The 16204-nt window shown below is 37.7% G+C and overlaps 1 protein-coding gene across 4 annotated transcripts in view; it reads right to left on the reverse strand.

The window, feature by feature from the left end:
• Positions 1 to 16204, reverse strand: part of ZFYVE9 (zinc finger FYVE-type containing 9) — a 195222-nt gene that overhangs the window by 123393 nt on the left and 55625 nt on the right. For 3 of the 4 annotated variants that reach the window (XM_032303362.1, XM_032303360.1, XM_032303363.1), the window contains exon 2: positions 9167 to 9272. The gene's annotated coding sequence lies outside the window, so the exon portion shown is untranslated. Of the gene's footprint in view, positions 1 to 3817; positions 3897 to 9166; positions 9273 to 16204 lie in introns of all 4 variants that reach the window. The other variant, XM_032303361.1, reaches the window with a different exon arrangement.

Raw genomic sequence — 16204 nt, forward strand, 5'->3', positions numbered from 1 at the left:
TCTCCCAAACAATGTGCTAATCTAGCACATTTAATATACATGTACAATACTCGGCATTTCATAGTCAAAATACTAATAAATAATTGGATTCAACATATTTATTGTGCGTCTACTGTGTACAGGGTATTGTGATCAACTGAATTTTCAGACATCATCCTTAACATCAAGAAGCTTATAACTATCATATGATCTCCCTGATATGAGGAAGTGGTGATGCAACATGGGGGGTTTAGGGGGTAGGAGAAGAATAAATGAAACAAGATGGGATTGGGAGGGAGACAAACCATAAGTGACTCTTAATCTCACAAAACAAACTGAGGTTGCTGGGGGGAGGGGGGTTGGGAGAAGGGGGGTGGGGTTATGAACATTGGGGAGGGTATGTGCTATGGTGAGTGCTGTGAAGTGTGTAAACCTGGCGATTCACAGACCTGTACCCTGGGGGATAAAAATATATTATATGATTATAAAAAATAAAATATTAAAAAAAAGAAGCTTATAACTTAATGGTAAACAATGCTAAATAAGAAAATTAATATAATAAATGATTTTAATAACACAATACAAGAGACACAAAGCACTACTTGATTAATTTGTCAGAAGAAATTAACAGATAAGTGCTACAGAATAAGTACTATAAAAGTTCAAGAAATGGGCAGAACCACCATGTGGATGGTCAAGGAAGCATTATTTATGGATTTGAGGTGGGTCCAGAAGGAAGGAAAAATTTTAACAGATATTCCAGATAGCAAGATACTGAAGTGAAATTTCAAACAGGGAGAGACATACAAGGAGTTATCTAGGGATGGGCATTTATTTATCAGTGAAACTGGATCAAGAATTTATTTATATAGTTAACATTAGGACATGGTTGGAGAGTTAGATAGGCTTTATATTACGCAAGCCTTGGAATGCCAGTCTGAGAAAGGTATTGTATTATTTTAAGCAATGGAAAGCACTACAGCACATTCACATAAGTTTTATTGCGATATAGTTATAATTGTTCCTTTATTATTACTTACTGCTGTTAATCATTTACTTTGCCTAAATTATAAATTAAACTTTATCATAGGTATGTATCTATAGGATAAAACAGTATACATAGGTTTTGGTACTACCTGTAGTTTTAGGCACCACTAGGGGTCTTGGAACATATCCCCCATACATAAGCAGGGACTACTGTATAAAAAGCTGGTTAAGAAGCTGTACTGAACTCCAATGATAACTACTGATTCAGGCCAGCATCAAAAATGAATGCTAAAGCCTTTAGGAAAATGGTTATTGGGGAAGAAATATTCACAGTGTCTCAAAGTATTAGTCCACCAAAAACAAAACAAAAAAAATTAATCGCAAAGGAGAAAATATATGTTTATATTAAAAAGATATGATAATCACTACCTAAACCAAATGATCAACTCAGCATCACCAATTGTTTAACAATAGCTGATATAGTTTAACATGTTAAAAAGTTTAACATGATGCACCTCTTGATGTTATGCAATGAGAAGTTTAAAACATTATCAACCCAGTATTCTTGCCAAAAATGTTTAACCAGAACTGAATTCTGAAGAAACAATTCGACAAATCTAGAATCCAAGGCATTCTATAAGACAACTGTTCTGAACTTTCCAAAAAATTCAATGTTATAAAAACCATCAGTCTAAATCAAGAGAGACTAAAGAGATTAAATAACCAAATGCCATGCACAAACACTGACTTGGTCCTAGATCAAGAAAACACACATATATACATACACAGCAAAACACCACATTTAGATGACAATCCATGAAATGTGGACTATATATTAGGTGATACAAAAAATTAGTTATCTCTTCCTTAGATGTCATAACTGTATTTTGATTTCCTAAGAGAATGTCCTTACTCTTCGGAGATGTCTGCTGAACTATTTAGGGAAGAAGTGTTATGTTATCTGTATTTAACTTTCAAATGATTCAGAAAAATAAAAGTATGTAAACGTGTGTATGAGTGTGGAAAAGAGGAAAAAAAAGAGAACAGAGGTAGAAAGGAAGAGAGATGTTCAAAAAAGAAACAAAATGGTAAAAACTGATGAATCTAGGTAAAGGATATATGGATCTTTACTGCATTATTTTTCCATTTTTCCATAGGCTTGAAATTTTTCAGAAGAAAAAAGAATACTGAGCTGGTGGTAGGAAGCATTCCTTCTCTCTCTCAATATAGAAATTCTACAAAAAAAAAAAGATTATTTTAAAATCGTTTATACAGTCAAATTCAAAAGCAAGAAAGGGAAATACAGATACATAAACAAGAAGCAAGCAAGCCACAGCAATGAGTGAAATCTGAAGATGTCAGTCCACAGGGGTTACAAAACTAAACAGAAACTATAAAACTAGACAGCAACAGGCTGAGGATTCGAAAGCTAACAGGGAGGACAGGAATTACTGGCTACAAACTTCCAGAAGTTTCTGCTGTGGAAGGGGCCACATTGGGCTCTCTGAATAAAGCCAGCAGCTGGGGAAAAAAACTATGCCAAGTGGCTCCAAGACTCAGCAATGGAACAGGAACGAACAGAATGCCAGTAAAATCAACTTTCAGAAATTAGAATTCCTACCCTGCCCCTCATTCACTGGGAATGATATTAAGTCCTTCTATTCCTGACTATAACATGGTTTATCTCTATGCTTACTCAACTCTTCCTGTAACTTGTAATAATAATGTCTGTAATTTTAAAGTCATTAAATATGGGATAGTAGAGAGAGGAAGGTGTACGTGACAAGGAGCAGTACAAGGGAGATCTCTGCGGTGATGGAATTGTGTTCTATCTTCAACTACAATGGTAGTTGACAAATGGGAGAGATACACATTCATGAATATGCTCACAGCAGCTTTATTCATAACAGCCAAAAGGACGTAACAACTAAATATCTATCAACTGATGAATGGATAAATAAAATGTCCATTTCCTGGTTTTTTATGTTTTCTATAGTTATGTAAGATGTAACCAATGAGGAAAAACTGGGTAAATGAAAGGCACACAGGAACTCCTTATACTATTTTTACAACTTCCTGGGGGTCTATAATTACTACAAAATAAAAAGTTGAAAAAATAGTAATAAAAGGGAAAAAGTTATGAAAAATTCAACAGACATGGGAACAGGATGAAGAGAGTATCTGTGTAAAGGGAGTCAGAGTCCAAGTGTGGTAAAATAGATGTACTCATGTTAGGGTGGCCCAACATAAGGTGTCAGAGACCCAGCAGGGTGAAGAAGCCATCTGTGCAGAAGGACAGCGCAGCATGGGGTGCCAGAGCACAAGAGAGGTAAGGAAGGCATCCACATGAACGGGATGGTCTGGCCTGGGGATAAGAAGAGTCCATAGGCAGGAGGGGTGAGGAGCTGTAAGAGTGCAGCCCAAAGTGGCAGGTTGGAGCCTGAGCAAGATAGAAGGGCCAGGGGAAGGAGAAGGTGATAGGAGATTGGTTACATGTAGAGATGGATCAAATAAGTGACTATATGAAGGGCAACAGGGGCAAGGTTTCTCACTGTTAGAGAAAAGAGTTAAATGCACAAAAGGTGACAACCAGAAAGAACCCTGCAGTGTTGGTTTGGAATTTGAGATATAAGTATGAACTCACAGACTGCAAGAAACATCAGTAGTTATAGCAACAGATATAGATATAAATGTATGTGTGTCCACCCACAATAGATACAGATGTAAATATATGTGTCACGCACAACAGATACAGATGTAAATGTGTGTATGCGCATATTATCTAGCTCTGTGCACAGGATCTTGGAGAAGCAAAACTCCATCTCTACTTCAAGTAGCTATGAGCATATACCTCACACCATATTTGGTTTCCAAGTATGTTATCCATGCAAAGGAAGCAGGGTTCCATGGGGAAATGGTTGATTCCAGAGCTGGAGTAGAAAAAAATACAAGAGCTTTGATGAGGATATAGGGAAATATGAGCTCTTAACACATTACTAGAAGGAAAGTAAAACGCTGCTGCAACTTTGGGAAACAGTTTGGCAGTGCCTCAAAAAGTTAAACAGTGTTACCTTATGGCATAGCTATTCCACTCTTAGGTTTATACCCAAAAGAAATGGAAAAATATTCACACAAAAACTCATCCCCAAATGTTCACAGCAACATCATTCACAACAGCCAAAAGGTGGAAACAACCCAAATATATATCAACCGATAAATGCATGAAGGAAGTGTAGGATGGTTTATCAACAAAGTGGGATATTATAGGGCAATAAAAATAGATGATGTATTATTGCTATATGCTACAACATGAATGAATTTTGGAAATATTAAGGTAAAGAAGCAGAAAAGCTATATATGATTCCATTTGTATGAACTGTCCAGAATAGACAAATCCATAGAAACAGAAAATTAATTCATGATTGGGGCCGGGGGTGGGGGGAGGATTGGAGGAAAATGGGAAATGACTACTAATGGATATAAGATTTCTGTTTGAGATGATAAAAATGTTCTGGAACTACACAGTGGTGATGACTGACTGCACAGTTCTGTAAATATATAAAAACCACTGGACTCCACACACTTTAAAAGAATCAATTTTATGGTATGTGAATGATATTTCAATTAAAAAAAAAAGAAGAACAATTTTGAGTATCTTACATGCTGGAAAGCAAGTATGTGTTCTAAGAATGATGGGGACATGTCAAAAGGACACAGAAACCAGCCTGAAAGAGTTCCCACAGGCTAAATAAGAAAATCAAAATAAATAATGATAGCAATGGATTATATCCCACTGAATAAAAAAGAGAACCATGAGTCTTTGCACTATGAATGAATGAATCCCAAGTGTGATGAGGAAGGGATATTTAATAGCTTCTAAGTCGTCCCCGCAAAAATACTAATTACCAAAGGAAAAAAAAGAAGAGTAACTTGAGCAGCAAAGCCTGGCAGACACCACCTAACACAAGTATCAAAGTGAGCATCATCAATAATGGGACAAATGGAAATCTGTGCTCTTTGACAGGCTGCAATGAAAAGGACACAACAATGTCAATACCGGGAGAGGTGAGGTAGTGAGTGGGGGCAGTCAGGAGGTTATGGGAACGCCCTTTAATTTCTGCTCAATTTTGCTATGAACCTAAAACTGCTCTAAAAAAAATAAAATGTATTAATTAAAAACAAAAGTAGCAGGGCACCTGGTTGGCTCAGTGGGTTAAAACCTCTGCCTTCGGCTCAGGTCATGATCCCAGGGACCTGGGATTGAGCCCCGCATCGGGCTCTCTGCTCAGCGGGGAGCCCGCTTCCCCCTCTTTCTCTGCCTGCCACTCTGCCTACTTGTGATCTCTGTCTGTCAAGTGAATAAATAAAATCTTTGAGAAGGAAAAAAAAAACAAAAAACAAGAACAAATAAACAAAAGTAGCACCACTTCTGTGATATTCCCACAAAAATGCATAACTTGAATCTAGTCAGGAGGAAACATCAGACAAACCAAAACCGAGGAACATTATATAAAATAACTGGTTTGCGATCTTCAAAAGTGTCAAGGTCAAAAAAAGTCAAAGACTGCAGAACTGTTCCAAAGAGAAGGAGACTACAGAGACATGACAACTAAATGCAACACAGGATTCTAAACTAGATCCTCTTGGGCGCCTGGGTGGCTCAGTGGGTTGAGCCGCTGCCTTCGGCTCAAGTCATGATCTCAGGGTCCTGGGATCGAGTCCCGCATCGGGCTCTCTGCTCAGCAGGGAGCCTGCTTCCTCCTCTCTCTCTCTCTGCCTGCCTCTATGCCTACTTGTGATCTCTCTCTGTCAAATAAATAAATAAAATCTTTAATAAATACATAAATAAATAAATAAACTAGATCCTCTTGGTATAGAGGGCAATATTTGTACATCTGGCAAAACTTGAATAAGATCTGAGAATTAGATGGTGGTAATGAATCAAAGTTAATTTCCTGATTTTGATAATGTATTGTGGTTAGGTAGGAGAATGTTCCTATTTGCCAGAAACACAGTTTCAAAGGGGATGGGGCATACACAGCTAGCAATTTATTCTCAAATGGTTCAGAGAAAAAAGTTCTTTGTACTTCTGACTTTCCTATTAGCTTGAGATAGTTTAAAATTTTTTTAAATGCACCAAAAGGGTCTATCATATTTTAAATGTCCAGAGCACTTTCTTTTTCTAATAATTTTATAGCATCTTATTTCATGAATATAATTTCTTCTCTTACTCTCTGATGCAATAACTAATTACCTATAGTTTGTTGGGTTTTTTTTTTTTCTCAAACTTTCTTCTATGTCCAGTATTATTTACTTCAAGCTCCTCTTTTGTACTTTTAGTCTCTTTCTCATTGGATCCTTTCCCAAAATGCCTATTTATTGAATAAATGGAAATACTAAAAGCCAACTGCAAGATCTGCATACTTGGCTTCTCAAGCAGGTGGCTTCCACTGCACGGTGATCAGGTGGGAACACAGCAATTTCATGGGAGACCTCTAAATGCCAGTATAGATAAGTGTTTTCTTTAGACTCCCCAGACGACTCATATAATGTTCTATAAGGGAATAATAACATGTAATACCAGACAATTACCTTCTGAAAGAAAAGTAGAAGAAAGAGCAAGGGGAAGAGTCTCACTTTTCAATATAAATGATTTCCCTTAATCCCTCGGCTTTCACTATGGTGCCTCATCCTTGATCTGTAATGTTTAGTGTCCCTAAGTCTTTAGTATATTTAGTTTCATTTTCTTTTTTTTTTTTTTAAGATTTTTATTTATTTATTTGACAGAGATCACAAGTAGGCAGAGAGAGAGGAGGGGAAGCAGACTCCTTGCTGAGCAAAGAGCCCGATGCAGGGCTCAATCCCAGGACCCTGGATCATGACCTGAGCTGAAGGCAGAGGCTTCAACCCACTGAGCCACCTAGGTGCCCCTAGTTTCATTTTCTAAGGAAAAACCTGTGGTCTCCTGAGGGCTTGGGAGAGGGACAGTCTTCTCACTACATAAGCTACATCTCCCAGAGGATTTAAATACTACCTCAGGATTCATTCTTTAAATTAATTAATTTATTTATTTTAAGAAGGCTCCACACTCAATGTGGGGCTTGAACTCACAACCCCAGGATCAAGAGTCACATGCTCCACCAACTGACCCTGCCCGGTACTCCTTATGTCAGGATTCTTTACTTGTCTTCTTATTAAAGCTTCCAACTCTTTTTCAAAATAGATGTCACTAAATATCATACTTGTATATCTCAAAAAAGAAAATAATTACTTTATTTACTGGTTTCTTCCTAAGGACCTCTTTTGTTGTTAGGCTTCTAGACCTCTTTTTATTCTATTGACTATAGAGTCCTTTTGGACACTCTCTTGAATCTCAGTCTTAGGGGGTGCTACTTTTAAAGCACTGATCTGGTTGTTCCCTTTATGTTTTCTTCACTGGTATGTCCTCTTTATGCTATCTACTAATTATAATGAACATGTGTATATCCCTGTGTATATCCCTGTACCAAACATTACTGAGCATCTACTATGTTTCAGGCACTGTCCTAGTCATTAGATTACAAGACAAATAAGACAATGTCTTTGACCTAACAGTGCCTAATATAGGGGAAATGGATAAGTAAACTTAAAATATAAAACACTGTGCCAATTGATATATACACTGAGTACTACAAAGCCAAAGAAGAGGTAAAGCTAAATCAGACTGAGATGGAGGTGTACGTCTGGGCTACTATGACAAATATTCTAATAACTGATTATCCCTGATTATTTACTATTTATTACTGTTGATAGTTTTTGCAGTGGCTTGAAAACTTCCTAAAGAGGTAATGCCTGGGGGCACCTGGGTGGCTCAGTCTGTTAAAAGTCTGCCTTCAGCTCAGGTCATGATCCCGGAGTCCTGGGATCATGCCCCACATCGGGCTCCCTGCTCAGCAGAAAGCCTGCTTCTCCCTCTCCCACTGCCCTAGCTTGTGTTTCCTCTCTCACTCTCTCTCTCTCTCTCAATTAAATAAATTAATTAAATAAAATTTTTAAAAAAAGGAGGTAATCCCTGAAGAATAAGATTTTGCCCAGTAAAGGCAGAAAAGCACAGTCCCTTCACACACCCTCACATGAGGTAATTAGGGTATAAGAACTACTCTTCCAGCCGCAGGCCCAGAAGTTTTGATGGAGAAGGCACTACTGAATGCCCCTCCGCTGGACCCTCAACTAAAAAGAAAAGGGGCTCAGTCTCGTATCACAGAGTCAGACCCATCCCTCCATCCTCAAAGCTTACATGAAAAATCAAAAGGACTCAGCCAGAGTATGCAACATGCCATTAGTGAATGGCATAATCAGTTTCTGAAACTAATCCCACCCACATAGCCTCCACCCACATCACCATTTTCTACCTTTTCAGTAATTGTAAGACCTGAAAGAAATCAAACATGATTCCTAGTCAGGGAAAAATAATCAATGATTCCTACTCTATAAGAATTAGTAAAATACTTCCAATTTTCTATTGGAAATTGTTGTTCTTTAGTCTAAAAATACAAAGTAAAACAATTTAATTAAATTTATATTTGATTCCCTGCCCCCAAATCAGCTTTAATTGTTTAACTCTTGCATGATGACTAAGAAATAGGAAAAGATTAATTGGATTTGGGGCAAATGGGTGGCTCAGTAGATTAAGGCCTCTCTGCCTTCAGCTCGGGTCATGATCCCAGGGTCCTGGGATAGAGCCCTGCCTGGGACTCTGCTCGGCCAGGAGCCTGCTTCCCTTACTCTCTCTACCTGCCTCTCTGCCTACCGTGATCTCTGTCTATCAAATAAATAAATAAAATCTTTTAAAAACTTTAATTAAAAAATAATAATAATAAAGATTAATTGGATTTTTTTTCTCTTAACAGTATTGCTCAAATCCATGTTCTTTTTCATGTTGAAATTACCTTTCTATTTTGAAAATGGAAGTTGACTCCAAAAGGAATAACCAAGCACTGGCAGAGAAATCACAATTTTTGACATAATTCGACAGTAATTTAAAAATACCCCTTTGCTTTGGATTTAAGTCAAGTCTTTTTTTAAGACCACACTCTTGATTTAACAAGAGGCAATGTTATAAATGAAGCAAACAGCATATATACATAAGCATTACTTCCTATAGATTGAGTTGTTTTCTTAAGTTCAATCTCTAATAGAAACAGAACATTGGTTTTCTTACCTTTTTCCCTTTACACACGTGATACAGAACAGACTTCCCTGTGCTTACTCATGATGCTTGCCGCACCACCAGCCACTCCTGCTGATTCAGTATGTTCTGTTTGATCCTAAAGGGGAAAAAAAAAAAAAAGGACACATATTGCTCATTACATTTGCAGAAGGAATAAGCCCTAATTTTCTCCATATAAACCTATCATAGCCAAGCAAATGAAAACTATGGGCTTAAATAATAAATTACAGTTACATCTTCAGATTCAAAGACCTAGCCAGCATGAAATGCAGCAGTCACATTTTATTGTGTAAGAAGGCCAAAAGTTAAACATTTCAATAAACAGTTAAGAATTTTTTTTAACATTTCTTATTTTCCATGGGTAATACAAAGTGAAACGTTAAAGGCAGACACTTTCTACCCAAAGGTTTTAACAACGTTAATTCATAAAAATACCATTTATTTTGTATTACAATAAGCCCTCCAAGAATTCAAAGCTAGCAAAACTGCTGCTTTACTAGGATGTGGGATTTTTTTTCTGTACATACAGAATCCTTAAATTGAGACTCAGAGGCTTCCCGTTGAGATTTTTATTGCCAAACAACTGTTTTCCCTACAAATGGAATCTCGTATGATTCCAGCCCTCTTCCACTGTTTAGAAGCAATGGCTCTATTAGCCCAATATTAACCTTTACTGTCAGAGATATGCAAAAAACAAAGCTGCCAAAGCTTCTTCAAATGTTATTTCCTTCTTCTGAATATATGACAATATCCATGAAGTTACAATAGTCAAATTTAAATACCTTTGTAGCTGCTAAGAGATAATTTAAAACTCTCTAAGAGCCTCATTTAGTCTTGAACAAGATTAGTAATTGTAATCAGAATGAAATTAAGAATCTCATATTATCTGTAAAGGCCTATTTAGCCAGAGCAGCTCCATCCGGTTAAACAGTGATTTTGTTGGGGCGCCTGGGTGGCTCAGTGGTTTAGGCTGCTGCCTTTGGCTCGGGTCATGATCTCAGGGTCCTGGGATCAAGCCCCGCATCGGGCTCTCTGCCTGCAGGAAGCCTGCTTCCCTCTCTCTCTCTCTCTCTCTGCCTGCCTCTCTGCCTACTTGTGATCTCTGTCTGTCAAATAAATAAATAAAATCTTAAAAAAAAAAAAAAAACAACAGTGATTTTGTTATTTATGCAGTAAAACTTAAACTGACCTTGCCCCCTTACCCCCCAGAACTTACTTAAAAACAAGTCCAAGAAACCAGTCCCAGGTAACAAAGCCCAAATACAAGGGTGGGCAGGCCAGGTGGAGGTATCCAATCAGTGGGGGCACATACTATCTCCCTAGCTACCAAGGAGTATGGACCCCGCCCTTTGGGTGTCTTTTGGGCGCCAATTCTGATCAAGGTGATAGGCTAGTTCAAATATCTACTATAGGGTAAACTGTAACTCAATTGATTCAATTGGTCACTTATGTGTGATCTAGCATGACTGTGTAGCTTTCTCTGTGTGTTACAAACTCATTGGCCACCAGTGCATGGCCAGGCCCAACCACATGGCCTTTGCCCTTAAAAGCTAGTCTGTAAGGCAGAGACGGCCCCGGCCGGTCGGTTTGATTCTCAATGCTTGGCAAGAAATAAAGCTTTGCTTGACCTTCTTTGCATCAGTCTCGCTCCTTTGATTACGGACCCAACATTATCCATATAAAATATCTAACAAATAATCATAGCATTTCAGAACAGGAAAGTATCTTACATATGACCTAATGAATATCACTTAATTTTAAAGATAATAGGCACTTAAAAAAATTTCCTGGCATTATTGCAAATATAATTCCATTACCTGATGTGAAAATGATGTACTTGTTAAAAAATGGAGAATAAGAAAAAAGCTAAAATTCAAGTTTCCAGAGGCCAATAAAAAATATGGAATGAAAACCAATGGTGAAAGATTTTCCAGGGGCGCCTGGGTGGCTCAGTGGGTTAAGTCTCTGCTTTCAGCTCAGGTCGTGATCTCAGGGTCCTGGGATCAAGCCCCATGTCTGGCTCTCTGCTCAGCAGGAAGCCTGCTTCTCCCTCTCTCTCTCTGCCTGCCTCTCTACCCACTTGTGGTCTCTCTCTCTCTCTCTGTCAAATAAATAAATAAATAAATCTTTTAAAAAAATTTTTTCCGATCTTGAGAACTTGAAAAAAATATGTATTTGTTACATTCTAAATGAGAGGTGCTGCTGATACTCAGAACCACGCTTACATCTATCAAATAAGGAACAAAACCATATCAGAAATAGGAAATGGCTACATGAGGAAAAGTACCAAGGTCAAAATAAATGAGGCAAAAGTAAGGTCCTCACCTCTAATTAAACTATTTAACTGAAGATTTTTTTTTAACAAATAAAATTAACTCTAGATTCAAAGGCAAATCCTTTATGTCTATATCTGTTTTGATGTGTGAGGCAAGTCCAATAATATTATATAACTGTCTCAAACATCACAGTTTTTTCTTCTGAAATTTTATCCCTCTGACCTTTAGCTTCAGCTGGCAAAGCCTTAAGTCTGGTTAAATTACTGCCTACCTAACTCCATACATTACCCCAAGAAGCTTAAATGTGTCTAGAGGAAAATCGCACAAGGAAGAGATTGCTGTCAATTTCACATTTGTGATTTCACGCTACATTTCCCTTAGTCAATCTACTTTCAACCCTGTGCCTCATTCCTATCTTTTGATATGCCTGGAATCCCTCAGCTCAAAGCTTTCATAATTCAATTCTTTCAAAAAATAAATCTTTAAGTTTCCTACAGGACAAAGAATAACATTATTTGGCTACATAAACTAGGGCAGAATACCAGCATATCTAACCACTTCTTGTACAGACTTCCAACCAATTTCTTTTTCAGCACTAAACCTCACGTAAGCCTTTAGAGATTCCTAGAGCCTCCACAAGTTTCCTTAAGGTTCTGTGGGGGTATACACTTACTTCTCATCACGTCTCCCTCCACAATGTATTGCTTCTTCAGTTCTAAGGCCTTTGTTTTACTTTTTCCATTCACTGAAACCTCCCACCCAATGCTGTTTCCTTTTCTGTTGTTTCTTCCTATCATTCAGTGGAGTTTTGTTGTTGCTGTTGTTGTTGTTGTTTTAAGATTTTATTTATTTGATGGAGAGAGAGATCACAAGCAGGCAGAGAGGCAGGCAGAGAGAGAGGAAGAAGCAGGCTCCCCGCTGAGCAGAGAGCCAGTTGCGGGGCTCAATCCCAGGACCCTAAGATCATGACCTGAGCCGAAGGCAGAGGCTTAACCCACTGAGACACCCAGGCACCCACATTCAGTGGAGTTTTAGGGAAGAAAGAACATAAGTGTGTGTGGGGGGGGATCAATCCATCCTATTGAGCCACAAGTCTCCATTCTTATCTTTGAGAACACATAATGGAATATAATACTGCGTTCTTTCCAAAAAGTAGCCTTAAAAGTTGCCAATGCCCTAGTAAATAAACTGATAAATAGTTTAGAAAAACAATGGGAGAGATAAATAGACAAGTAACAAGTAGTGCCTTCCTCACCTCACCTAAAAACATGCTTTCCAGATAAGAAACAGTATCTAGGGGAGCCTGGGTGGCTCAGTGGGTTAAAGCCTCTGCTTTCAGCTCAGGTCATGATCCCAAGGTCCTAGGATCAAGGGGATCGAGTCCCACATTGGGCTCTCTGCTCAGTGGGGAGCCTGCTTCCTTCCTCTCTCTCTGCCTGCCTCTCTGCCTACTTGTGATCTCTGTCTGTCAAATAAATAAATAAAATCTTAAAAAAAAAAAAAAAAAGAAAGAAAGAAACAGTATCTAGTACTTTTTTTTTGCCGTTTTTTTTTAAGTATCTAGTACATTTTGCCTAGAATGAGCACTTTACGGTAGAGCTTTTTCATCGCCTTTTGGCATTATGGAATTGGTTTTTGAAAGGAACAAAAGAAATTTAACAACTGGAGAGATACATGACATAAAATACAGTATAAAATGTTTTAAATACAGTTCAAGATACACAGAAAAAAAATTCCACAGAGTGCCTTCAAGATTCTGCTCAGTATCACCTCCTAAAGTGAAATGAGTAGTCACTTAGTTCTCTATGTTCTCAGAATACATTTATAACACATTTCACGATGCATGGTGATTTCTCCCTTTATGATCTGTTGCACTCCACTACACAATAAACCACTCAAGGCAGGAAACCCTTTATTTATCCTTTCATCCCAAGATGCCAACAGTGTTGTCATATAGAGCAAGTATTCAAAATATCCAGGATTATTGAATTAAGTATAGCATATAACACATCTCCCTTGACAAGGATTCCATATAAGTACCTCCTAATTATATCTCCCTCCTTCTATTTCTACAACTGCCGTATTTTGAGCCCTCATCAGTTCTCACCTTATCCCCCTCCTATCTCACCTACTTAATGGGACATCTCTAGATGTCAGTGATGCATCTTCATTTGTCACCACAAATACCACCCAGATTGTGCATTTCTACCTAATGAATAAATTCCCTTATTCTCTTCCCCCAAGAATGAAGTCCGGATTTTTAATATGGCAATAGAGATCCTTCCAGAACTTGGTCTCTGCCTCTTTTCCAACCTATTCTTCCACTACTTCCCTAAACTCCAATCACACAAAAATACCCATATTTCTTGTGAGATCCTTTCTCATGCTTCTCTATTATTGCATGTTCTGTGCCTATATTGAGACACTTTTGCCACCCTTCTTTACCTAGCTAATGTGCATTACCCAAGGTTCAACTCAAACTCACTTTCAATACAACCGGAAGCCGTCCCTGATTCTCTATAGGCTGTTTGTTTTATTTATTTATTTATTTATTTATTTATTTATTTATTTATTTATTTGACAGACAGAGATCACAAGCAGGCAGAGAGGCGGGCAGAGAGAGAGGAAGGGAAGCAGAGAGCCTGATGTGGGGCTCGATCCCAGGACCCTGGGATCATGACCCGAGCCGAAGGCAGAGGCTTTAACCCACTGAGCCACCCAGGCGCCCCTACAGACTGTTTTAGAAGAGTCATCCTATACTTATGTCATGACTTCTCTCCAGAAATGGCAGCACATATCAAATTAATTTACATTGTCAGTATGCCTGTCTTACCTCCCCCACTGAACTGTCAGTTCACTGAGAACAAAGACTATGTCTCCATTCTTTGTAACCCAGGGCACAGTAGAGTATTCAACAAATGTTTCGTGAAAAGGTAAATCAAATGAAATTAATGAAGTCCATACTTAAGTAATTAACTTCATGATGAAGATTTCTTCCACTCTGATAAGTATCTGTGAATGTGTGTGTTGTAGGAGAAAGACAGTAAGCAAAACATGCAAGAGAAAAACAAAAACGGGGAATTCTCTAGTGCAAAAGGGGGAAAAAAAGGGACAAGGATTTATATAACTGATAATTTTTTTTTTTTAAGTAGGCTTTACACCCAATATGGGGTCTGAACTCATAACCTGGAGGTCAAGAGTCCTATGCTCTACTGACTGAGCCAATCAGCCACCTTAACTGGGAAATTTTATCACGACTCTATAATTCAGCCACTTTGACATAGTAACTACATTCTAGAGACTTACCTCAATAAAATAATGGGATATATAGAAAAATATGGAATAACTGTTACATTGATGTTAAAATAGTAAAATATTGGGAAAATCTATATGTCAATTGAAAGGAGCCATTTATAAAATGGTACAAATGGTAAGACTCCATATTTGGGGAAAACTTAAAAAACTCTTTTTTTTTTTTTCAAGATTTTATTTTTAAGCAATCTCCCTACCCAACATAGGGCTCAAACCTACAACCCCAAGATTAAGAGTTGCATACTCCACTGCCAGGCTGTCCCCCAAAATCTAAAAGTCTTAAGAAATATACACCAGGGCGCCTGGGTGGCTCAGTGGGTTAAGCCGCTGCCTTCGGCTCAGGTCATGATCTCAGGGTCCTGGGATCGAGTCCCGCATCGGGCTCTCTGCTCAGCAGGGAGCTTGCTTCCCCCTCTCTCTCTGACTGCCTCTCTGCCTACTTGTGATCTTTCTCTCTGTCAAATAAATAAATAAAATCTTTAAAAAAAAAAAAAAAAGAAAAAAGAAATATACACCAAAATATAATTTAAAAATCTCTTAGTAGTATTTGGGTGATTTACATTTTTTTTCAATCTTTTATAGTCCTAATTTTTCTTGGAATGAATGTCTATTATTTGTTAATAACAGGAAAGAATATTAAGGATACATGAATTTCAATTAATAAAAACCCAAATTAGGAGTGCCTGGGTGGCTCAGTCAGTTAAGCATCCAAATCTTGGTTTTGGCTTAGGTCATGATTTCAGAGTCCTAAGATGGAGCCCCACATCAGGCTCCAGGCTCAGCATGAGATCCTTTCCCCCATCTCTCCCTCCCCCTTTGCTCCTCCCCCTCCCCCCACCCCGGCTCTCTCTAAAATAAATAAAATCTTAAAAAAAAAATCCCAAGCTACTTAAATTTTTACTTTCAAATATGAAAACTGAAAAAGGAAGGAAACAGGAAAGACAAGGATTTTAAAAGATTATCTCTCTGGGATATATAAGAGAAGATTAAAATTTTAACTATATATGGGGAAAGAGAAAGAAGAATCATCTAAAATTTACAAACAAGTTTGTTTTTTTTTTTTTTTTAATAAACCTATAAGGGCAATGACAGGAATAAAGATGTTTAAGATATAAAATGCAAGTGATTTATAGGAATCTCTGATGTGAACATGTTTATAACAGAAGAGGTTTATGAAGGTAATACAGATCTTTTTCAACTTATGACAGAATTATGTCCCAATAAAGCAATCGTAAGTTGGAAATTTTAAGTCCAAAACACATTCAATACACCTAACCTACCAAACATCATAGCTTAGCCTAGCTTACCTTAAGCATGCTTATATTAGCCTACAGCTGGGCAAAATCATCTAACAGCTTATTTTATAATAAAGTGTTGCATATTGTACTGAAAGTAAAAAAAACTGAATGGGTGTTTGGGTTAGAATGGTTTTAAGTGTATC

The sequence above is a fragment of the Mustela erminea genome, chromosome 10 (assembly GCF_009829155.1).
Source record: "Mustela erminea isolate mMusErm1 chromosome 10, mMusErm1.Pri, whole genome shotgun sequence".
In the NCBI taxonomy this organism is placed as follows: Eukaryota; Metazoa; Chordata; class Mammalia; order Carnivora; family Mustelidae; genus Mustela; species Mustela erminea.